Consider the following 25,810-nt stretch of genomic DNA (forward strand, 5'->3'; position numbering starts at 1 on the left):
GAAGGAATATAAGCCAAAAACAGGCAGAAGAAAAGAATAATTAAATGAGAGCAGAAATTAGTAAAATTAAAATCAGGAAATCAATATAAAAAGCCAACAAAATTAAAAGCTGATTCTTTGAAAAGCTCAATAAAATTTATAAACCTATCAGCTAACAAAGAAAAAAAAAGAGAAGACATAACTTACTAATATAAATAAAAGAAGGCTAATCACTACTGATCCTATGAATATTAAAAGGATAATAAAAAAAATTTTTAAACAACTCTATGACCCCAAATTTGATAACTTAGATGAAATGGACCGATTCCTTGAAAGATACAAACTACCAAACATGATACAAAGAGAAAGAGATAATTTCTATACCTATTAAAGAAATCAAGTCAAAATACCAGGCCCATATGGTTTTACTGATGTATTTTACCAAACATTTAAGGAAGAAATGATACTGGTCCTCCATAGTCTTTCCCAGAAAACAGAAGCAGAGGGAACACTTTCTAACTCATTCCAAAAGGCCATTCTACTACCAAAACCAAATAAAGTCATTGAAAGAAAGGAAAACTGAAAACCAATATCTTGCATGAACACAGATGTAAAAATCTTCAACAAAATATTAGCGAATCAAATTCAACAATATATAAAAATCATTATACAACACGGACCAAGTGATATTTATAGCAGGCAGCCATGACTGATTTAACATTTGAAAATCAATCAATGTAATCCACCACATCAACAGGCTAAAGAAGAAAAAGCATATGACATCATCAACTGATGCAAAAAATGCATTTGACAGAATCCAACATCCATTCACAATTAAAAAAAAAAAAACACCTCTCAACAAACTAAGAATAGAGGAAAACTTCTTCAACTTGAATAAGAACATCTACAAAAACCCTACAGGTAACATCATACTTATGCTACGAAACTGGATGCTGCCTCCTTAACACTGGGGAGAAGGTAAGAATGTCCCTTCTCACCATACCTATTCAATGTTGTACTGGAAGTCCTAGAAAGTACAATTAAGACATACATATATATCAAAAAGAAGAATTAAAACAGCTCTTTTCTGCAAAAGCTTAATTGTCTACATATAATATCCCAAAAAATTGATAACAAAACTTTTGAAACTAATAAGCAATTATAGTAAGGTTACAGGATATGAGGTTTATATATGAAAGTCAATTGCTTTCCTACATAACAGAAATGAACAATTGGAATTTGAAGTGAAAAATACAATACCATTTACAATAAATAACAAAAAAAAATGAAGTACATAAGAATAAACCTAATAAAATATGCAGAGTTTATATATTTGTGAAAAACTACAAAATTCTGATTAAAAAATTAAAAATATATCTAAATCCATGGAAAGGTATTCCACAGTCATTGACCAGAAAACTCAATATTGTTAAGATTTCAATTGTTCCCAATTTGACCTATAGATTCAAAGCAAATCATTACCCAACTAGCTATTTTATGGATATAAGGAAACTGATTCTAAAGTATATATGGAAAGACGGAAGACCTGGAGTAGCCAACAAACCACTAAAAAAGAAGAATAAATTTTCAGGACTGACATTAACTTCAAAACTTACTAATCTACAGTAATCAGAACAGTGTGGTACTGCCAAAAGAATAGACATTTGGATCAATGGAAAAGAAAAGAGAGCCCAGAAACAGACCCACACAGATATAGTCAAACGATCTTTGACAGAAAAGTAAAGGCAATTCAATGGAGAAGGGAGAGTCTTTTTAACAAATAGTGCTGGAACAAGTAGAAACCCACATTGAAAAAAAGAAGAATCTAGATACAGTCTTTATACCCTTCACAAAAATCAAATCAAAAGGGATCATAGACCTAAATGCAAAGTGCAAAACCATAAGACATCTAGAAGAAAACATAGGAGAAATTTTAGGTGTTCTTGGGCCTGTCAAGGTATTTTTAGATGCATTACAAAAGCACATCCATGAAAGAAAAATGTTGGACTTTATTAAAATTAGTAACTTCTGCTCTGTGAAAAATACTACAAAGTGAATGAAGACAGGCCCCAGACTGGGTGATAATATAAGCAAAACACATATCCGATAAAAGACTTGTATTAAAAATATACAAATAATCAAAACTCAACCAAAAGAATACAAGCAACACAAGCAGAAAATGGGCAAAAGATCTGGAAACCTCGCTATAGGGAACATAAGGATGACAAATAAGCATATGCTTAACATCACTTGTTATTAGAGAATTGCAAATTATAACAACAACAATATATCACTACATACTTATTAGAATGGCTAAAATCCAAAACCTGACAATACCAAATACACAGTTACATATTTAGAATTAAGAACTATAGACAAATTTCTTACAATTGCTCTGTTCAAACAAGTGAACCATTAAGAAGTGGCTGAAGAAGAAGCTTGGTGAGGAAGTCCATTTTTCTCTGAAAACTAAAAAAAAATTATTTGTATCTAGGGAACAAAAGCAGATATGGAATGTACTTGGTTATAGTACTGGATAGAGGATACACACACACAATTTCTATTTATCTGATATGGAAAGTAGGGATTAGGCAATATATTTTGAACCAAAAGTAGCAAATAGATACAGCTGAGCCACAAAAAGTCACAAGTTCTCAAATCTTCTATTGCCAAAACTGTCGGAAGGCAACAAGCCCAACCATTCAGAACATAAGATGTGACGATGTAAATTATGTGGTTGTGTGAAATGACCAAAGTGGCATTAAATCATTTATGGTTCTCCTCTTCCTTCCCTTCTAAGGCATCATTTTCATTCAGGCTTCCTGGGGTCCTTTATTTCCCTAAGTAGGACTAATGGATGAAGAAATTTGGAAGGTCATTATTAGTTAGCTTTAGATTTAAAAAGGCAGGGAAAACTGGATAATAAAAGCAAGAACTTGTATTCATCAAAAAATTACCAATTAGAGTATAAAGCAGCACCTGAAATGGGAAAATATATTCATAATAGTATATCCTTAAAAAATCTATTCTCATACTCATTTTGGTTGCACATACACTAAAATCAGAATGATACAGAGAAGATGGGCATGACTCCTGTGCAAGGATGACATACAACTTCATCACACATTCCATATTTTTGAAAGTTGCTAAGAAAGTAAATCTTAAAAGGTCTCATCACAAAAAAAATTTAAATCCTGTTAATTGTGTATGGTGATGAATGTTTAAAAAAAAAAAACTACCTTGAATATATAAAGAATTCCTATAGATCAACAGGAAAAGAGCACACAAATCCAGTACAAAATGGGCAAAAATTGCCAAACACTTTACAAAAGAAGATATCCAAAAAGCCAATGAAGATAAGAAAAGTTCAATTTCACCACTCATCACAGAAACACAACTGAAAACCACAAAGAGGTTTCACTACACACCTACCATAATCGTGAAAAGGAAAACAAACCAGCAACAATGGAAAATAAATGTTAGTGAGAATGTAGAACAATCAGAATGCTCATATACTACTGTTAGAAGATTAATTAGTATAACCACTTTGTTAAACTGGCAGTATCTGTTAAGGCAGCCTATGCTGAGAAGGAGTTAAAACAACTGGGTTTTGATCCAATCACTATACTAAGGAAAAGTCCTTGAGAGAAAGGCTCTTGGGGTCATCCAATCTAATCTTCTTCATAAATGGACTTGTGGATAAATAGACTAATGATATTTGCTAGGAAGAAGTGACCTTATCTCTGAAATGCCCTTGTCAGGATGTCTTAGTTAAGGATTATCTATAGAAAAAGAACCCAGGGTATATGAGAAATGGCCCTCTGGAGGATTTTACCTAAACTACATGGCTCTCTGGCTTCACAATTTAAATGCTCCTGCTGTGTGAAGTGACTTTACAGATGTAACATAGAGATCTTATCTATTATTCTGAGCCACATGTTGGACAGAAAAAGACAGATCCTGGGAAACTACCTTTGATGCCTCTCTCTGCTCTTCCTGAAATTGTCAATTGCCTTCCAACTGAAATTATTTAATAAAGTTTGCTAAAGGATAAGATCTCTGTGGCTTATATGGGTCTGATTTGATAATTCCATCCTGTTTGTTAGCTTATACAATTAGACACAATAATCCCACTCATGGGTAGATGCCAAGCAGTAATCATTCACATGTTCAGCTAAGACCCAGAACTGTTATATTCATTTTTAATGGCTACAAACTGGAATATATCTAAATGCCCATAAAGAAAAATGGACAAATCGTGGTATGGTCACACAATGGAATGCTATTCAGCAACTAATAACTTCAACTACATGAATTAGTATGGATGCAACTCAGAAACATAATGTGATTGAATTAAGCCAGACTCAAAGGTATGATATGTTTCTAAAAGCATAAAAACAGGCAAAACTAATCTAAGCTGTTAAGTCAGGCAATATTACTCTTGTTGGGGGCCAGTCTCTCAAGAGACCTCTGAATAGATTTGTATAACTTTCTGTGGTTTTTAAACTGATAAGAACAGATACTACACTTGATCTTAGCCAAAAGGCCGATAAGCGATTTTCTGTGGTTTTTAAAGCCACATTATTTATCTATTCAGTGTGACAAAATGTGGAGATTACTGATGAGATGGGAACAAGAAAATATTAGGATTATCACTGAAAAGAAAAAAAAAACCTGAAGAACAGATATAAGTGAAAAACACTTTAGGTATAGCAGGTCATCTAATTGTTGATATTTGTTAACTTCGGTATTTTGGTTTTAAGAAAATATCCTTGTATAGAGTTTCTAATAAAAAAAGATAAAAACAGAGAGGGAGGCAAACCATAAGAGACTCTACAGGTAAGAGAACAAACTGAGGGTTGTTGGAGGGGAAGTGGGTGGGCGGGATAGGCTAAATGAGTGATTGGTATTAAGGAGGGCACTTGTTGGGATGAGCACTGGGTGTTATATTAAGGGATGAATCACTGAATTATAGTCCTGAAACCAATACTATACTATATGTTAACTAACTTGAATTTAAAGTTTTAAAAAAGTTGATACTGTCATGTTTTATCCCATATTGTTAGCAAATATTCAACTTTATTTTTTAGTATCTCCTAAGAACCTTAAAACATTATTGCTAAATTAAGAATTCCAAATATATATTCCCCCCTTCTGTAATAACAACAGTGGTGATGATGATGGTAATAATTATAACAACAAGTATGCCTTAAACCCCCAATCTATAAGATATTGTGGCTAAACCCTCTAATACCAGGGTTCTCAATTTGGAGTCCAGTAAAATTCAGGAATTCATAAATTTAAATGGGAAAAATTACATATTTTCAATAAGCTTTAACTGAAATTTAGCACTTCTTTCAATAGAAATTTAGCATTTCCTTCAAAAGAAATCACAAATATTTTCATTACACATTGCACTTACAACATATATCCTGAAATAATTGTTTATGCTCATCACTACATTGAAATTATGAATTATTAGATTCAGCATCAGATCTTGTTATTTAATGTGTAGAGACACATGTATACTACTATGTCACATGATCTTTAAAAATTTGATGACTCTATTTCAAAATGATTGGTTGGCTTCTTTGTGATTCTATATATTTTATTTTATAGATAGAAAAAAATGTTATTTTCAATTGCACCAAAGGGGTCCATGGCAATAAACAGTTAAGAACCCCTACAATATCTCATTTAATTCTTACAGCCTATGATATTGATATCATTCTCATTTTAGAGCTAAAGGAAATGAAGCAGGGAAAGTTGAATGACGTTCCTAAGTTCAGAAGACTAGTAAATCCCAGACCTAGAATTAGAACCTAGATCATCTGGCTTTAGAGCCTGTCCTTTTCACCATTGATCTATGTAGCCTGTTAGGAATTTAAATTCTAGCACAGTGACTTTCAAACTGTTGTCTACAGAGGTCTGGGGTTGTTTGTATATGCCCCAGGTATGAGAAGCAGGAGAGGCCAAACTTCAGGCAGAGTGGCCCTTTGTTGATAGCTTAGTGTTCAACTTAAAATTTTGTATTTAAGCAACTATTAACAGACAAAGGAATAAATCAATAGCAAAGCAATAATAGGAGGGGACTTTAATACCCATTTACATCAATACATAGATCAGTCAGACTGAAAATCAAAAAGGAAACAGTGCCTTTGAATGACACATTGGACCAGATGGATCTAACAGATATATTCAGAACATTCCACTCCAAAACAATGGAATACACATTCTTTTCAAGGGCACATGGAACATTCTCCAGAAGAGATAACATGTTTGGCCACAAAATAAATCTTAATAAGTTGAAAAGGATTGAAATCATATAATGCATCTTTTCCAAACACAATGGTATGAAACTACCAATCCATCACAAGAAAAGATCTGGAAAGAATACGAATAACAAATACATGGAGGTTAAATAACATGCTACTAAACAATGAATGGGTCAGCCAAGAAATCAAAGAGGAAATAAAAACATACATGAAGAAAAATAAAAATGAAACACAATAGTCCAAAATCTTTGGGATGCATAAAAAGCTATTCTAAAAGGGAAGTTTATAGCAATACAGGTGTACCTCAAGAAGCAAGAAAAATCTCAAACAACCTAACCTTATACCGAAATGAACTAGAAAAAGAAGAACGAACAAAATCCAAACTCAGTAGAAGAAAGGAAATGAAAAAGATTATACCACAAATAAATGAAATAGTGACTAAAAAAGCCAATAGAATATATCAATGAAAACCTTTAGCCAGACTCATCTAAAAAAGAGAGACAGAGAAAGAGTGAAAGAAGACTCAAGTAAAATGAGAAATGAAAAAGGAGAAATAACAACAGATACACAGAAATACAAAGGGTAATAAAAGAATGTAATAAAAAAATTATACATCAACAAACTGGAAACAACCTAGAAGAAATGGATAAATTCCTAGAAACATATAACTTTCCAAAACTTAGCCAAGAATAAATAGGAAATTTAAACAGACCAATTACTGGCAATGAAATTGAATCAGTAACAAAAAATTGTCTAAAAACAAAAGTCCAGGACTAGACAGTTTCATAGGTGAATGCTACCAAACATTTAAAGAAGAGTTACAAACCATAAGAGACTCTTAATTTTAGGAAACAAATTGAGGGTTGCTGGGAGGGAGAGGGATGGGGGGACGGGTTGGCTGGGTAATGGACATTGGGGAGGGTATGTGTTGTGATGAGTGCTGTGTATTGTGTAAGACTGGTGAATCACAGACCTGTACCCCTGAAGCAACACATTATACGTTAATTAAAAATAAATAAATAAATAAATAAATAAAGAGTTAATACCCATTCTTCTCAAACTATTCCAAAAAATAGAAGAGGAAGGAAAGCTTCCAAATTCATTCTATGAGGCCAGCAATTCCCTGACACCAAAACAAGATAAAGACACTACAAAAATAATGAAAACTATAGGCCAAGATCTCTCATGAAGATAGATACAAAAATCCTCAACAAAATATTAGCAAACCAAATCCAACAATATATTTAAAAAAAAAAATCATTCAACATAATCAAGTGGGACTTGTCCTAGGGATGTAAGAGGGTTCAATATTTGCAAATCAATCAACATGACACATCACATTAGCAAGACAAAGGACAAAAAACAGTGATTATCCCAGTAGATGCAGAAAAAGCATTTGACAAAGTACAACATCTATTCATGATAAAAAAAAAAAAACTCTTGATAGTTTAGGTTTAGAGGGAACATACCTCAACATACTAAAGATCATATATGAAAAACCCACAGCTTACATCATATTCAACGGTGAAAACCTGACAGCTTTCCCCATAAGATCATGAAAAAGACAAGGATGTCCATTCTCACTACTTTTATTCAACATAGCACTGGAAGTCCTAGCTACAGCAGTCAGACAACAAAAAGAAATAAAAGGCCTCCAAACTGGTAGGGAAGAAGTAACATTTTCACTATTTGGAGATGACATGATACTATGTATATAGAAAACCCTAAAGACTCCACCAAAAAAACCTACTAGAACTGATAAATGAAGTCAGTAAGGTCACAGGATACAAAATCAATACACAGAATACAAATGTTGCATTTCTATACACTAATAATGAAGTAAACAGAAAGAGAAATTAAGAAAACAATCCCAATTATAATTGCACCACAAAGAATAAAATACCTGAGAATAAACTGAACCAAAGAGGTGAAAGATCTATACTCTGAAAACTTTAAAACATTAATGAAAGAAATGAGAGATGACACAAAGGAAAAAATATCCCATACTCATGGACTGGAAGAACAAACGTTAAAATATCCATACTACCCAAAGCAATCTACAGATTTAATGCAATCTCTATCCAGTTACCAACAGCATTTTTCATAGACCCAGAACGAATAATCCTAAAATTTGTATGGAACCACAAAAGACCCTGAATAGCCAAAGCAATTTTGAAGAAGGACAAAACTGGAGGCAGCCCAATCCCAGATTTCAAGATCTATTACAAAGCTTTGGTGACCAAAACAGTACAGTACTGGCACAGAAACAGACATACAGATCAGTGGAACAGAATAGACAGCCCAGAAATAAACCCACAACTATATGGTCAATCAGTCTTCAACAAAGGAGGCAAGGCTATGCAATGGGGAAAAGATAGTGTCTTCAACAAATGGTGTTGGGAAAACTAGACAGCTACATGCAAAAGAAGGAAACTGGACCACTTTCTTACACCATACCCAAAAATAAACTCAAAATGGATTAAAGTCCTAAATGTGAGATCTGAAACCATAAAAATCCTACATGAGAGCTCAGGCAGTGATTTCTCTGACGTTGGATATAGCAACATGGTTCTAGATACGTCTCCTTTGGCAAGGGAAACGGAAGCAAAAGTAAACCATTGGGACTACATCAGAATAAAAAGCTTCTGCACAGCAAAGGAAACCATCAACAAAACTAAAAGACAACCTACTGAATGGGAGAAGACATTTGCAAATGGCTCATCCAATAAAGGATTAGTATCCAAAATATATAAAGAACTTGTAAAACTCAACAACTCCAAAATGAATAATCCAGTTAAAACATGGGCAGGAGTCATGAACAGACATTTTTCCAGAGGAGACATACAGACGGCCAACAGACACATAAAAGGTGTTCGACATCACTCATCATCAGGGAAATGCAAATCAAAACCACAATGAGATATCACCTCATACCTGTCAGAATGGCTAAAATAAAAAACTCAAGGAACAACAAGTGTTGGTGAGGATACGAAGAAAAAGGAAGTCTTGTGCACTGTTGGTGGGAATGCAACTGGTGCAGCCTCTGTGGAAAACAATAAAGAGGTTCCTGAAAAACTTAAAAATAAAATTACCATTTGACCCAGTAATTCCACTACTGAGTATTTACCCAAAGAAACTGAAAATACTAATTTGAAAAGATATATTCCCCCTTATGTTTATTGCAGTATTATTTACAATAGCTGAGTTATGAAAGCAGCCCAAATATCCACTGAAAGATGAATGGATAAAGAAGATGTGGTATACACAGACAATGGAATATTACTCAGCCATAAAAAAGAATGATATCTTGCCATTTGCAACAACATGGATGGATCTAGAGGGTATGATGTGAAATCAGTGAAGTAAATCGGTCAGAGAAACACAAATACCATATGATTTCACTCATATGTGGAATTTAAGAAACAAAACAATGAACAAAGATAAAAGGAGACAAACCAAAAGCAGACTCTTAATTATAGAAAACAAACTGATGGTACCTAGAGGGGAGCTGGGTGAGGGAATGCATGAAACAGGTGAATGGGATTAAGAGTAACTTATCATGATGAGCAATGAGTAATGTATAGTATTGTTGAACCACTATATTGTACGCTTGAAACTAAATACTGTATATTAATTATATTTGAATTTAAAAAATAGGTAAAGCAGAGAAGGTTTTTAGAGTAGTGAAAATACTCTGTGTGGTATTATAATTAGGGATAGATTAATTACAAATTTGTCCCAACCCACAGAATATGTAACACCAAAAGTAAAACCTAATACATAGTATAGACTTTGTATGGTAATGATGTGGCCGTGCAGGTTCATCAGTTGTAATAAACATACCACTGGGTTGGGAAACATTGTTAATAGAAGTGGCTATGCAAGTGTAGAAGAAGAGGATGTATGGGCAATGTCTTCCTCACAATTCTGCTGTTAACCGAAACCGTTCTGAGAAAAATAGAGTTTTAAAAAAGAAAAAATAAAACAAAATAGAATTTTGCTTTTAAAATTTATATCTTCTAAGTACTAAAAAAGTTCTAAATTGTTGTCCTAAAATAACGTAAAAATATACAAATCCAGTCACAAATCAAACTTTTAAAAATCATTTATCATTTAGATATTTTTGTTATCAGCCAACTGAGTCAGCATCTTAATCTTAATCTGAGAGCCAAGTAGGTTTTTACAGACCTGATGGGATATCTTCAGTCTTGACTCTTCAAAGTCAACTACAGAACAGAAAGAATCCCAGTACTTCCCAAGATTGCACCCAACCCATCCCTAAGCTCAACACCCTAAATTAATCCACAATCTTTACAAGATTTTCCATGAGCTGGTAGAATTGGCTATGCTGAAAATATCTGATAATTGGCCACATGCTAGACTTGAATGCAGTATCTTTTTAATACACAATCACTCCAGGCTTATTTTTATTTTATTTTTGTTGTTAAATTAAGCTGCCTAGCTTGATTACTTTACCTAAGATTTATTTCTGTGTGTTCCATGGAACAATTTCAAGATCATAGATTAGGCAGAGTTTTAGCTTTGAGAAAGATGCCCCCCCCCAAAAGCAATGGATTTTTCTTTTTCAGGGATATTATTTAGGTTCAGAAGGAGTACAGGTGCATTAGGAAAGAAGAAGCCTTTTTTAAGATTCATCCCTTTTGTAATGTGTCAGAAGGAAATATAGAGACTGACTAGGTCAGAATTGAGAAAAAGCAGCTGATCCAGTCTAGTTGTTTCTGCCATTAAATGTATCAGAGTGACCAAAAAAGACGTCATTCAACACTATTAACTTCCCTATCAAGTACTCAATGGATCTTTGAATGCCATATCCAAGTGCACCAGGATATAAGGAAATGGATGAGAAATTACTTAGGAAACAGATGCTGCTAGATGAGTGAGAGAATATGATAAAATCGGAGGAAGATAGAATCATAGTTGTGGAGCATTCTTGCCCAAAAATCTCATGAGTAAAACAGAACATTTCTGATGCTGGCTTTTTTATAACTACAAGTAGAAATGCTTTTTTAATCTCTGCCTCTCCAGAATCTTACAGTTCAGATGAAGATCTCATTACCTTGTAATCTATCCTCTCCAACCCTGTTCCCTACAATACAACACCAAGAGAATAGAAATTATCTACAGGTAATACTGTGCATTTTATTTGGCACTTTAAGCACAGATTAATCTTCATAAACTATACAGATGGTTATTACATAAACAAACACAGTATATGCAGATTTGAATACCCTAGCCTCCACTTTCTTTTACAGATTACCTCTGATCAATTATTATCAACCTTAAATGGATAAACAGTTCTCACTCTCTCTCTGTGTCACATAAACATATCAGATAAATATCAAAGGAGAGACACAATTTAAGCAAACATTTGAGTCACAGTGAAAAGTCCAATAAGTGCTACAGGCATGAGTGATGGACACAGGAGACAGGCAGTGCCAGCGGCAGAATTGCAGTAATGAGACAAGGAAGCAAAAACCGAGCTGCCAAAGGGAACATGGTAGAGCAGTTCATGACTCAAAAGAACAGTACCTCAGGCCTCCCTGTAACATAATCAACATCTTGACCTCCTTATGATCTATCTTACCCTCTCAACATCAAAAATTTTCCAGCCGTATCTTCCCACTTTCATATTTCACCAGCATGTCCTCAACCCTGAAGTGCCACAGAATGACATACACAAAACCTCCTTCTTTGAAATGGAATCTCTTTATTTTCAGTGATAGACCCAGAGCCTAAAATAGTGCCAGGCATACAGTGCGTTCTCAGTTTCTGTGCTGAATGATTTATGACTCACTCAACATAAGTTGTTTATTTCTCTGAGCATCTATATCGTATATGCATCCTGCAGTCAATCGCATGTAGATGTATATGAAATGGAGATACGTATAGGTAGCCTATGTGGATGATAGTGTTAACATGAACCCATTCATGCCGGGACTTATAATCTAGATGAATGGAAAGATATTCCTAATAACAAGATAAGCCATGCAATTCAGCATATGATATTTGTTGAAATAAATGGTATGCCCTTTATATAATTACAGGACAAAACCATCACAGATAGATGGATCCAGGAAGGAAATCTTTTTTTTTTTTTTAAAGATTTTATTTATTTATTTGAGACAGAGAGAATGAGAAAGAGAGCACATGAGAGGGGGGAGGGTCCGAGGGAGAAGCAGACTCCCTGCCGAGCAGGGAGCCCGATGCGGGACTCGATCCCGGGACTCCAGGATCATGACCTGAGCCGAAGGCAGTCGCTTAACCAACTGAGCCACCCAGGCGCCCAAGGAAATCTTTATAATAAGAATAATAATAGCAATAGTTATTCAGTTTTTAAGCAAGTACTTTATGTATATTACCTAATTCAAAGCATTTCCTACGACCTTATGGAGTATGTGCTTTTAATATCTCCATCACACGGATGAGAAAGCTAGGGGTCAGGCAAGTGAAGGAGCTTTCCTCATGTTGCACAGCTGGCAAATGGGGACCTGGCTCTGGAGCCCATACTTTTAATGACTATGCTGTACATAAAGGAGTATAATAATAATTATAATAATAAATATATTATTAGTAATAATAATGATAGGTTCTAATATATATTGAGTGCTTCCCCATGTATAAGATACAGCACTTAATGCTTTACACATACTATTTTATTTAATGCACACAATTTTATTTATTTTTAAAGATTTATTTATTTGTGAGAGAAAGAGAAAGCAAACAGGGGGGAGGGGCAGAGAGAGAGAAAGAGAGTCCCAAGTGGACTCCACACTAAGCACAGAGCCAGATGCTGGACTCGACCTCATGACCCTGAGATCACGACTGAGCTGAAACCAAGAGTGAGTCTCTTAACCGGATGAGCCACCCAGGCACCCCAATCCACACAATTTTATAAGGTACACTCAATCATGATTCCCACTTTACAGAGGAAGCAACTGATTCTTAGAAAGTTTCAGTAATTTGCCCAAGTTTCATAGGCAGTGATGAAACCAGGTACTAGATGAGCCAGCTTAGCTGGAGAGCCTGCACACCTAAGCACTATGCAAGAGAGACCAGTCTTCTGTGGCAGGCAGCTTTTAGAGATTAAACCATTTGGTGGCAAAGAGTACAGTACTATGTGAGTATTTAATCCAACTATATTTTCTACCACTTTTAAAACAATATGAACTCTCTGAAACTTCTGTTTGAATGGATACTGTCCCGTGCAATGGAAAGAAAGTGATTTTTGGCTGTTAAACAGAGATCTATTTGATATGGAATTCATCGTTGTAAAGAGGTTGTCACTGTAGAGGTCTGAAATCTGGGTCAGGGGAGTGAGCAGAAGTCTCTTCACAGAGCAATTGATGGCCCTTGAAGCAGGGACATGTCAGCTAAAGAAATAAATATCCCTCTCATGAATGTACCAGTGCAGTCATAGCAAAAATAAGATATTACAATGAAGAGACCAAATTACACTGTTTGATAAGCACAGAAAGCAATGCATAAAAAGGTTTTGCTCATGTGTAGCATTGTTGAAATCACTAACTCCCAAAGCCTCTCTGCCTCGGTTGCCTCATTGGTCAATGAAGATAATAATACCTACCCCTCAGAGTTGATATTAGGATTTAAATGAGGTATTGTTTCTTAGGCGCTTCATATAGTACCTGGCACAGAACAAACACCCAGTAAATGCTATGTACAAACATGTATAATTGATATTACTATAATCCAGCACAACCATTAGTAATAATAATCACATCATCAATTATCATGCATACCACAAAAACAAGAGGTCCTACTATTTGAGGGAAGGAAAGGTAGAAGAAAATGATTCTGGAGAGCAGACAGAATCATAGCCAGTATAAGTCCAAGAGTGAGGGAATGTAATTCAGGAGAAAGGAAAGAATCACAAGTTAAAAACAAGTATGAGGTTTGGCCCATGGAAGGTAATATTCACCTTCTGAAAAATTATTAGGATAGAATATTAATGAAATACTTAGACACTAGCTGGGGATTCTTACTGCCCCTCATGCAAGGAAGAACTAAATCATGATGGTGGGGAAGGCTGTCATGTGTTGGGGCAAGAGGTAAATGTAGTTTATACTCAATATTGCTGGGAACTTAAAACTACTCTAAAAAATTCAAAGGGTCCAAATATTCAGATGTTATGCAAACCTTATTGGAGTATACATGGATTTTTTTTAATGAACATGGTCAGGATTTTCTAAAAAATTCAAGGTGGAGAACAAAACACCAGTTAAAATTTTACTATTATTCTTCTTCTTACCTACCACATGGTCTAAAAAATAATTTGTGATTTTTTTGTGTGATCTTTGTCAGTGTATTTTATGGAATCTTATGTCTTTCAGATTTTGCAAGTATTTTTTTGAAGTTTATTCTTGTAGGCCTTCCCATCCATGTTGGAAATTTTCACACACTGATGCCGCAACATCTCAACACATCAACAAAACATTATATATTATACCAAAGTAGCTCAACTCTCAGAGTCTCTCCCATTAATTACTTGGTTTTATATGTATAGTGATCTGAGCTTCTAGAAAAGTTTCTCCCAGATGCCTCTTCTCATGTTATGAGAATCAACCTAAACTGTCCCAGAGAGTTTGACAAAACTCATAAAGCCATATTTTGATTCATCAGCCTCATCTCTTTCAAGATTTATGCAACAGCGAAGAATTCTTGGTTCCTTCAGATAATAAAATTGTATCTCCTATGTGAATCTATAGAAGTCATTCAAGATAAGGGCTTCCTGGGTCTTATCAAACTCTCTAAGATAGTTTGGGTTATTTCAATAATGGAGGAATGGGGAAATCTTAGAAGGAATGTGGAACATAGCTCTCAAGGCTTGAAAGTCCTGACTAACAAAGAATGGTTGGGGGCACAAATAAGGTTTTTCAAGTCTACTTGATGCAGAAAAAGTACTTGAGAAAGTAAACATCCATTCATGGCAAAAACTCTCAACCAAGTAGGTTTAGAGGAAACAGACCTCAACATAATAAAAACTATACATGAAAACCAAACTAACATCATCCTCAATGGTGAAAAACTGAGAGTTTTTACTGTAGGGTCAGGAATAAGACAAGGATGTCCACTCTCACCACTTTTATTTAACATAGTACTGGAAGTCCTAGACACAGCAATCAGACAACAAAAAGAAATAAAAAGTATCCAGGGGCACCTGGGTGGCTCGGTCAGAGAGTGCCTGCCTTTGGCTCAGGTCATGATCTCAGGGTCCTGGGATCTATTCCTGTGGGTTCCCTGTTCAGCAGGGAGTCTGCTTGCCCCTCTCCCTCTGCAACCTCCCTTCTGCTCTCTCTCTCAAATAAAAATAAAATCTTTAAAAAATGTATTAGAAAAAGAAATAGGGCGCCTGGGTGGCTCAGTTGGTTAAGCATCTGCCTTTGGCTCAGATCATGATCCCAGTGTCCTGGTATCAAGCCCCACATCGGGCTCTCTGCTCAGTGGGAGCCTCCTTCTCCCTCTCCCTGCTACTTCCCCTGCTTGTACTCCCTGCTTGTACTCCCTCTCTTTCTGTCAAATAAATAAATAAAATCTAAAAAAAAACCTTAAAAAAAAGAAAGAAACGCATCCAAACTGGTAAGGAAGAAGTAACATTTTCACTATTTGCAGATGACATGATACTATATATAGAAAACCCTAAAGACTCCACCAGAAAACTACTAGAACTGATAAATGAAGTCACAGGATACAAAATCAATACACAGAATACAAATGTTGCATTTCTATACACTAATAATGAAGCAAACAGAAAGAGAAATTAAGAAAACAATCCCAGGGCGCCTGAGTGGCTCAGTCATTAGGCATCTGCCTTTGGCTCAGGTCATGATCCCAGAGTCCTGGGATCGAGTCCCACATCGGGCTCCCTGCTCGGTGGGAAGCCTGTTCTCCCTCTCCCACTCCTGCTGCTTGTGTTCCTGCTCTCGCTATCTCTGTCTCTGTCAAATAAATAAATAAAATCTTTAAAAAAAAAAAAAGAAAGAAAACAATCCCAATTATAATTGCACCACAAAGAATAAAATACCTGAGAATAAACTGAACCAAAGAGGTGAAAGATCTATACTCTGAAAACTTTAAAACATTAATGAAAGAAATGAGAGATGACACAAATGGAAAAATATCCCATACTCATGGACTGGAAGAACAAACGTTGAAATATCCATACTACCCAAAGCAATCTACAGATTTAATGCAATCTCTATCCAGTTACCAACAGCATTTTTCATAGACCCAGAACGAATAATCCTAAAATTTGTATGGAACCACAAAAGACCCTGAATAGCCAAAGCAATTTTGAAAAAAGGACAAAACTGGAGGTAGCCCAATCCCAGATTTCAAGATCTATTACAAAGCTTTGGTGACCAAAACAGTACAGTACTGGCACAGAAACAGACACACGGATCAGTGGAACAGAATAGACAGCCCAGAAATAAACCCACAACTATATGGTCAATCAGTCTTCAACAAAGGAGGCAAGGCTATGCAATGGGGAAAAGATAGTGTCTTCAACAAATGGTGTTGGGAAAACTAGACAGCTACATGCAAAAGAAGGAAACTGGACCACTTTCTTACACCATACCCAAAAATAAACTCAAAATGGATTAAAGTCCTAAATGTGAGATCTGAAACCATAAAAATCCTACATGAGAGCTCAGGCAGTGATTTCTCTGACGTTGGATATAGCAACATGGTTCTAGATACGTCTCCTTTGGCAAGGGAAACGGAAGCAAAAGTAAACCATTGGGACTACATCAGAATAAAAAGCTTCTGCACAGCAAAGGAAACCATCAACAAAACTAAAAGACAACCTACCGAATGGGAGAAGACATTTGCAAATGGCTCATCCAATAAAGGATTAGTATCCAAAATATATAAAGAACTTGTAAAACTCAACACCTCCAAAATGAATAATCCAGTTAAAACATGGGCAGGAGTCATGAACAGACATTTTTCCAGAGGAGACATACAGATGGCCAACAGACACATAAAAGGTGTTCGACATCACTCATCATCAGGGAAATGCAAATCAAAACCACAACGAGATATCACCTCACACCTGTCAGAATGGCTAAAATAAAAAACTTAAGGAACAACAAGTGTTGGTGAGGATATGAAGAAAAAGGAAGCCTTGTGCACTGTTGGTGGGAATGCAACTGGTGCAGCCTCTGTGGAAAACAATATAGAGGTTCCTGAAAAACTTAAAAATAAAATTACCATATGATCTATTAATTCCATTACTGGGTATTTACCCAAAGGATATGAAAACATTATTTTGGGAAGATATGTATCCCTATGCTATTGCAGCATTATTTACAATAACCAAATTATAGAAGCAACGCAAGCTTCCATTAATAGATGAATCAATAGGGGCGCCTGGGTGGCTCAGTCGGTTAAGCGTCTGCCTTCACCTCAGGTCACGATCCCAGGATCTTGGGATCGAACCCTGTATTGGGCTCCCTGCTCAGCAGAGAGCCTGCTTCTCCCTCTCCCTCTTCTGCTTGTCCTGCTTGTGCTCTCTATTCCTCTCTCTGTCAAATAAATAAATCTTTAAAAAAAATAGATGAATGGATAAAGAAGATGTGGTGTGTGTGTACACACACACACACACACAATGGAATACAACTCAGCAATAAAAAATAATGAAATCTTGCCATTTGCAACACAATGGATGGATCTAGACAGTGTAATGCTAAGTGAAATAAGTCAGTCAGAGAAAGGCAAATACCATATGATGGTATGTGGAATTTAATAAATTCATATGTGGAATTTAAGAAACAGAACAAATGAACAAGATAATAAGAGACAAACAAAAAACAGACTCTTAACTATAGGGAAATGAGTAGGAGATGGGTAAACTTGATGATGGGGATTAATGAGTGCATTTATCATGATGAGCACTGACGAAAGCATAGAATTTTTGAATCACTATATTGTACACCTGAAACTAATATAACATTATATTAGCTCTACTGGAATTAAAAAAAAATACACTCAAGTGAAAATTCAGCAGATTAAGAAAAAAAAATACGGTAAAGTCCTAATAATACCTTCAAATAATCAATTGCTTGGGTCAGAATGGAAAGGAATGTTTGACAGCAGCCAATATGAAAAAGCTCTATGATGTTGGCACAAACACAGGAGGATCCCAGAAGAATACCACAACTACTACAAATCTGGTGTAAACATATTGTAGAAGTGTTATATACTAATAAGGAAAGATCAAACACCCTCATTATTTTTTTATGCTGGACAGATACCAAAGAGTCAGATTCAGTTCTAGTTTACCCAACCTGAATAGCTTGGCTACAAAGCAGATACCCCAGAATAGAAGGCTGGACAACCCAAAGAAAATGGTGAAGAAAGGAGGTCTGTCTAACTTAAATAATACTCAGGTGAGTAAAAAACACAGGCAATGCATTTAACTCATTGAATAAAAGTTATATGAAATGAGGAGTAGATGCTTTCTTTAGGAAAAAAGTAGAATCAACGGATGAAAATTAGATTAATAGTTATGCCCAACAATTGAAATGGGTTGCCTCAAGAGATAATTAGTCTCACTGGGTATACGCAGCAGCTTTAGGGACTGTATTTTTTTTTTTTCCAAGTTTTTTTGCTGTCTTCTTGAAAGGTTATTTATCCCTGCCCTTTGCTATGTAACTTGTGGTGTCTCCCTCTGTGCTTCCCTGACTCAAACTTCCCTGAGTTTGGCTCACATGAAGGGCTTTGGTCAATGATCAAGAGGAGGTATGATGTATACCAGTGTTTCTCAAATTTTAACGGGTCTATGAATTACTTGTTAAAATGAAGGTTCATATATAGTAGGTCTAGTGGGACCTCGAGATACTGTATTTCTAATAAACTCCCAAGTGATGTTGAAATTGCTAGTCATCAGACCAAACTCTGAGGAGCAAGGTTTTATGCAGCATCTAAGCTTTCAGAGGCATTCTGAGTTTCCTTCATCTCTCTTGCTTTTTCCCTTTGCCACAAAACCAGTATGTCCTGAATTTGGGCTACGCCTTCATCCTCAGTCCTGGAATGGCATATGCAGCAGAGCCACAGCCACCAATATTAGAATAAATATGAAATATATATTTGGGGATTATTTGTTACTACAGAAAGGCTAAGATTCATCTGTGAGGGATCTCATAGAGGGCATTCTCAAGAAGAGAATAAATCTAGAACTAATTAATTCCACATGTCTTTATAAATACAGACTTTAGGTCATACTTGTGCCAACCATCCCTAGACTATCGTTTGAACAAGTTATGTGCACTAATAATCAGCAAATCAGTAAAATGCTAGGGTTGGTTGACACATCTATTACTCTCTTCAATCTCATATCCAGGCAATGGATCCGCACATGTGAAGGCCACTTAGCCTTCTGGTCAAAAGTGAGAAGTTACCCATCCCGTGGCAAAAATCATTAAACATTCATTGTCACTGGAGTCTAGCTTTTATATAAGCAACATAGGTATGAGGTTGAGATGGTGACTATGGGACTTTACTGTGCCAAGAGGCTTAGAAGTAACTGTGTTGAGTAAACAAGAAAATTGCCTAAACAAGAGGAAAGTACACTTTCCTCAAGGAAGCCTGAAAGGAAAACTCCCCTCATTCAGCTCTTCTAAACCAGCTGACAGACACGCTCATGAGATTATCGCTTTTGCCACACAGAGGAAGAAGTGCTGCCAACTTCATCATCAAACCATTGAATTAATGTTGTTTTATCTTAATTAAACTTATTATTATAACCCTGCACTAAATGTAGCTGTCCTGTCTCTCCAGTATTCCTGGGAGTGCTAGAAGAGGAAATATGATAGCCCAGCAATATTCCATGAAATCAATTATGTAGGGAAATTTGCTAGATTGGGCTCTAATATAGATGCTTTTCTTGTACTTACTCTTTGGATTTTATGGTTAGTTTTTAAATTGGTTGGAGCAATAATAACATCTTTTAAACAAATTCCTGGATGAAGCCTCCAAAGGGAGGCTGATTTAATGTTTAATATATTAATAATCAGATCATCTGATTCATAAACTTCAATAATCACCATTTATTAGAGCCTTGTGAAATATATCTACCTTACTGCCAATCAAAAACTTACTGGTAACGTTTTCTCTTGTTCTATATTACCAACCTTAGAATTTTGCAACATGTTAATTACATATCTGGCTAAGAGTGATTATTAACCATACATTATAGAACCTGAGAAAGATCACCTTTTCATCCTGAAATATAATGATATATATTTTTAAATGCTCTAGAAGACCATATCCTACAGTGTTTGTGTCAATTGTTAAATTTCCTCATTAAGAATGGTTTTCACTTTACTGTGGACATAACTGTCTGCATGCTGTTAATGAGCAATTCATTTACATCGGTAGTTATATTACCTATTTCATCATCCAAAATGAATTTCATATTTCTAGAAGAAGCTTCTCCCCCAAAGCTAAAGATGTTTCCCATGCATCATGTCATAAACTGAGAATGACCATGAGGTACTTGGCAGTAATCACCATCATCAAACTACACTCAGGGAAATCAAAGGTGGTTGATTGGGTGGTTCAACTAGATGAACATTCTCATAACTTAGTAAGTGCTTTATGATAAAATTAACATTGTCATGTTTTTTTTTTTTAAGATTTTATTTATTTATTTGACACAGAGAGAGAGAACCACAAGCTGAGGGAACTGCAGATAGGGGAAGAGGGAGAAGCAGGCTTCCCACTGAGCAGGGAGCTTGATGAGGGGCTCAATCCCAGGACCCTGGGATCATGACCTGAGCCGAAGGCAGATGCTTAACCGAATGAACCACTCAGGTGCCCCAATGTTATTATTAGTTCCAAGCTTCATTTGTCTTTTTATTTCTTTGTGGGTTTTTTGTTTATTTGATTTTTGTTGGTGTTTCCTTAATTAGTACTTAGAGTCTTAATTGTGTAATAGCTTCTCAAGGGAATATGAAGGAGAATCCTAAATTTTCTGTGCATCCTAGATAATGACTCACCATTTGACTTTGAGCTAAGGTTCATGACAACACAATTCTCTTCTTGGTCAAGATTACTGCTCCATAGGAAAATAGTATTTTTTTACTTCTCCAGAGAGCCACAAATTGTACTTAATGCTTCTGAAGAGCTTTTGACCTCCTTGAGCATGTACTAGCCCTTGTATAATGACCTCTATTTTTGGTTCAGTCATATTTTTAAAATTACTTTCCTGGCAGTATTACAATAAGATGTTAGGTAAGTTAAAATTAAAAGACTACTCAATTTAATGTTAGACTACATTACATTACACATAAGAAAAAGATGCCCTGTGACCTTCAACAGGGATTTAACGGAAACCTAAGAAATCCAACAACTTGAAAAAAGTACTCTATCTCCTTGGCATTTCTATAAAACACTGCTCTCTGTGACCTGAATTTTATCATTACCAAAACAACTGCATTCCAAGGAATTTTTAAATGCAGATGCTATGACTGTTAAATAAAATCTGTCATGATTTTTATTCTTTAACTCAAATATTATTGTTTTCCCATAAGAATTTAAGAATAGGAAAGAATTTCTTATCCCCCAATCCATAATATGGGCATGTTTATGAAGCTAATGCCTCAACATTTAAACCCATTTTAAAAGGTTGGTTTCTCTGATTTTATGCCTACCTTAGCTTTTTTTCATCACAAAGTCAGTATCTGCCACGAATAATTTTCTCTTTTATAAATAGACTTCTATCTCTATCTTTTTAATGTTTTGTTTTCTTAAACAGTTTTTCCCTTACCTCTTTCTAAATATTATGGAGAACAACTATAAACTGATATTACAAACAAGACACTCAGTTCTAATTTTAAATAATAAATATTTATATAAATGACACAAAAATCAATAGAAAACAATTATGTTGCCTATTTCAACTAGATCATACCCACAATTTACTAGTCCCAATCTGCAAATTATATATGCCCAGGGTTTACATTATGCTCTCTTTCAAGTTATGATTAATTATGAAGTATATTAAATATATAGAAAATATAGAAGACCATAAGAGACATATTATGTAGTCACTTCCTGAAGCCAGCAAATATTAACATTCTACCATAATTTACCTATTTGATTTTATTACTCCCTCTGGAAGCAGCCACCATTTTGTCACTGTTATTATAGACTTTTCATCCATGTTCTCACAGACATACATTTCCATAAACAATATAGAGCAGAAGTCAGCAAACTCTAGTCTGTACCAAATCCAGACTTGGCCTGTTCTATATGGCCCATCGGTTATGATAGTTTTTGTATTCTTAAAGGGTTGAAAAATAAGAAGCATATATGTAACAGAGACTGTATGAGGCCCACAAAGCCTAAAATATTTATTGTTTGGCCCTTTACAGATAAGTTTACTAATCTCTCATATGGAATATGTTTTTGTGTGGTTTAAAATTTTATATAAATAATATATTAAAGAGGTCTTCTACAACTTTCTTTTTTTTAACTCACCACTGTTTTTGAAAAATTGTCAATGTGGATACACATAGATATAATGAGTCTTTTTATATTGCTGCATAGTTAAAATACCACTAATGATCCCACAATTTATTGTATAATACCCCTACTGGTAGACATTTATGTTGTGCCCAATTTGGAGTCATTAAATATATATCTGAAATAGATATTCTCATACACATCTCCTCATACACATGTGCAATATTCTCTCCAGCATATATACCTAGAAGTAGGATTGCATGCTATAAGGCATGCCCATCTTCAGCTTTGCTCAATAACAAACTGTTACTCAAAATAGTTTTGTTGATCCCATTCTCACCAGCAATGTATGATTGTTTTCATTTCTGCACATCCTTGACAATATTTGGTATTATCACACCTATTTGTTTTGTCTGTAGTATCTCTTTGTTATTTTACATGCATCTTCCTGATAACCAGTGTGCCAGCATCCATTTACTGACTCTTAGCTCCAAATCCACCCTTTTTGTCCTGCTCTGTGATACTGAAGCTGTACCCTATAAATATCTGTCCTTTTATGTTAGGTTCTGTCAGTAAAGGTCACTGGAGGGAGTGCAAAGCCATACTGAGAGGAGGGACATCCCTTCCTCAATCCAGTGACCTTTTCTGTTCAGCACGGCAGCCAGTGAATTGACATGCAAGAGACCTGGTAGCAAATACTCACCTCAGTGGCCTGCACAGTCTGACTCCAGCCTACCCTTGTGCCCTGGCAAGCTTTTCAGCCACCTGGCTAGTTGCTCCTATGGATCAGTTCCAGCCCACATCTTCTGGCAAGTTTCTTCCCATTAACAGCTTTAGGAGAGAAGGAAGGCAGAGTATTCTAAGTTCTTAATTCCTTTCTTACTCATTCTCCCTCAATTGTTTTCTGTGTTACCAACTGCTATACACTTAGAGTTCTTTTTAGCTTCTTTTAGCAGTTAACCACTTTTTACCAGTTAATTTTTTTAAAGATTTTATTTACTTATTTTGCCAGAGAGAGAGCACAAGCAGGGGGAGCGGGAGAGGGAGAAGCAGACTCCCCGCTGAGCAGGGAGCCGGATGCGGGGCTCCATCCCAGGACCCTGGGATCATGACCTGAACTGAAGGCAGTTGCTTAACTGACTGAGTCACCCAGACATCCCCACTAGTTAATTTTTTATATTAAAATTTCCCTGTTCAAAATTGGTATGATTAATGTTTCCTAAGTGAATCCTGACTGGAACAATGAGTGAGGTTAGACATATTTTCATATGTTTATTAGCCATTCAGCATTCTATGAATCATAGGTAGGTAGGTAAGTAGGTAGAGAGAGAGACACACAGACACACACAAAGAGAGAGAGATGTGCTTCTTTTCTTGGGAGGGGTAGATATTCTTTATGTGTTTGGGATATCAATCCTTTGTCAGATCTATGGTTTGCAAATATCTTTCTCAAATCCGCAACTTATCTCCACATCCAATGGTACCTTTTTTGTTTTGTTTTGTTTTGTCTTAAATTTTATTATGTTATGTTAATGACCATACATTACATCATTAGTTTTTGATGTAGTGTTCCAGGATTCACTGTTTGCGTATAACACCCAGTGCTCCATGCAGTACATGCCCTCTTTAATATCTATCACCAGGCTGACCCATTCCCCATCCCCCTCCCCTCTAGAACCCTCAGTTTGTTTCTCAGAGTCCATAGTCTCTCATGGTTCATCTCCCCTTCTGATTTCCCCCCCTTCATTTTTCCCTTCCTGCTATCTTCTTCTTCTTCTTCTTTTTTTAACATATAATGTATTATTTGTTTCAGAGGTACAGGTCTGTGATTCAACAGTCTTACACAGTTCACAGCGCTCACCATAGCACATACCCTCCCCAATGTCTATCACCCAGCCACCCCATCCCTCCCACCCCCCACCACTCCAGCAACCCTCAATTTGTTTCCTGAGATTAAGAATTCCTCATATCAGTGAGGTCATATGATACATGTCTTTCTCTGATTGACTTATTTCACTCAGCATAATACCCTCCAGTTCCATCCACGTTGTTGCAAATGGCAAGATTTCATTCCTTTTGGTGGCTGCATATTATCCAATGATATCTTTTAAAGCAGAGAAATTGATTAATATTATCATTCATGGTTTGTGCATTTTGTTTCTTATTTAAGAAACTCTTCATTATCCTGATGTCATAAAGATTGTCTCCTATTTTTCTCATGGAACTTTTAGAATTTTACTTTTTCATAAATAAGTCTTTAATATGCCTGGAACTTTGGTGTAAAGTACAAGTTGAGAGTATTATTTTAGTGATTTTTGTCTCAGCACCATATTTTGAATAGTTATCCTTTTTTTTTTTTTAAAGATTTTATTTATTTATTTGAGAGAGAGAATGAGAGACAGAGAGCACGAGAGGGAAGAGGGTCAGAGGGAGAAGCAGACCCCCGCCGAGCAGGGAGCCCGATGCGGGACTCGATCCCGGGACTCCAGGATCATGACCTGAGCCGAAGGCAGTCACTTAACCAACTGAGCCACCCAGGCGCCCTTGAATAGTTATCCTGTCTCCACTAATTTATAGTGCAGACTCATCCTTTGACAAGTTATTATAAACGTGGGCCTATTCTTAGATTTTTAAATTCTGTTCAGTTTGGCCTGTTTATCTAATCTAGTACCAATATCACTGTTTTAATTATGATGACTTTATAGGTTTTGAACTCTGGTAGGATAAATAAACAACCTTCTATCTCCTCTTCTTTGTCTCCTTTAAAATTGTCTGCTATCCTTTGCCTTTCACTCTCCCACCCAAATTTAGAATAATTTTATCAAGTTCTAAGAAGAGTACTTCTGAGATTTATTAGAACAATACTGAACTTACTAATTAATTTGGGCAAAATAGAAACAGTTACAACATTGAGTCTTTCTACACATGGTATTTCTCTCCATTTATTTGGACCTATCTTTAGTAAAGATTTAAAATTTTCTCTAAAACAGAATTTAAAGACTTTTGTTATATTTATTCCTAGATATTATGAAGTAATTAAACAAGGAGGC

At 35.6% G+C, this 25,810-nt stretch overlaps 1 long non-coding RNA gene, 1 other non-coding gene and 1 pseudogene across 4 annotated transcripts in view; 1 reads left to right on the top strand and 2 right to left on the bottom strand.

Annotated features, from left to right (window-relative positions):
- LOC129045514 (uncharacterized) overlaps positions 1-25,810 on the bottom strand; it is a 206,067-nt gene that overhangs the window by 94,243 nt on the left and 86,014 nt on the right. For 2 of the 3 annotated variants that reach the window (XR_010413667.1, XR_010413668.1), the window contains one exon: positions 23,464-23,591. This is a non-coding gene — a long non-coding RNA (uncharacterized LOC129045514). Of the gene's footprint in view, positions 1-23,463; positions 24,315-25,810 lie in introns of those variants that run through there. The other variant, XR_010413666.1, reaches the window with a different exon arrangement.
- On the top strand, positions 3,011-3,117 carry LOC123838050 (U6 spliceosomal RNA). Its single transcript, XR_006789389.1, has one exon. It is a non-coding gene; the product is annotated as a U6 spliceosomal RNA (small nuclear RNA).
- LOC123838102 (U2 spliceosomal RNA) lies at positions 4,377-4,537 on the bottom strand (annotated as a pseudogene).

This window comes from Mirounga angustirostris, unplaced genomic scaffold (assembly GCF_029215605.1).
Source record: "Mirounga angustirostris isolate CCGP_5_RB_7025 unplaced genomic scaffold, mMirAng1.0.hap1 SCAF_8, whole genome shotgun sequence".
Taxonomy (NCBI): domain Eukaryota; kingdom Metazoa; phylum Chordata; class Mammalia; order Carnivora; family Phocidae; genus Mirounga; species Mirounga angustirostris.